We start from the raw sequence: 925 nt of genomic DNA, 5'->3' as shown, positions 1-925 counted from the left end.
TGTTGGGGTCTCCTTGGATGAGGAGGGAATCGAAATTAAGGAACAGCCAAGGCACCGGAAAGGGGAAAATTGTCGGGGGGTGATTTTTGAGGGGTTCACCCCCCCAAAACCCGTGGGTGTGATGCACTGGGGAGGTTGAGGGCGTTTTTTGGGGAGGGACGGGGCTCAGGAAGGGGGTGCAGCCCCCCCGAGGTTCGCGGCCGGGCCATCCATCACCGCGACAGCGGGGACAGCCCGGGGGGGCTCCGCCCTCGGCACCCCAACCCCGGTGTCCCCCCCGAGCCCCCGGGGGCTTTTCCTCTCCTCCTTCCCTTCCTCTTCCCGTCCTCCCCCCGTGCCCGACACGAACCCGGCTGGTGGGAGAGGCCGGGAGCGGTGAATGCCCCGAAACGGGCACCCCAAAACGCTCATCCCTTGTTCTGTGACCCCCGGCACCCCAAAATACCCATCCCCGGTACTGGGTGACCCCAGCACGGGCACCCCAAAAGAGCCACCCCCGGCCTGGCTGTGTCCTCCCCTCTCCGGTCTCTGCACCCCCAGACTCCCCCATGCTCCTCCCCGCGGATTTGGGGTCCCAGGCGGGGTGGGGATGGAGGAAGGGGTGACCTGAGGACAGGGGGACGTGGCTTTTGGGGGTGACAAAGCTTTGGGGGGTGACCAGCTTTGGGTGTGACGTGGAAATGGGGTCGTCCAGGCTTTGGGGTGACGTGGGATTTGGGGGGGTCACTCTTTGGAGGTGCCGCACCCCCGTTCTGGTAGGATTTGGGGTACAGGGTGACACACACACACACACACACACTCAGGCCGCCACATTTTTGGGGTGGGAATCTCGGGGCTGCTGTGGCATCACTGTGGGGTTGGGGTGGGGGGGCTGGGAGGTGTTGTGGGGCCGGGGTCCCCCATCCTTGCTGTCCCCCCCACCCCG

This window comes from Corvus brachyrhynchos, unplaced genomic scaffold, assembly GCF_000691975.1.
Source record: "Corvus brachyrhynchos isolate BGI_N302 unplaced genomic scaffold, ASM69197v1 scaffold47, whole genome shotgun sequence".
Taxonomy (NCBI): domain Eukaryota; kingdom Metazoa; phylum Chordata; class Aves; order Passeriformes; family Corvidae; genus Corvus; species Corvus brachyrhynchos.
The sequence above is the reverse complement of the archived record's forward strand: the minus strand, read 5'-3'. Positions refer to the sequence as shown.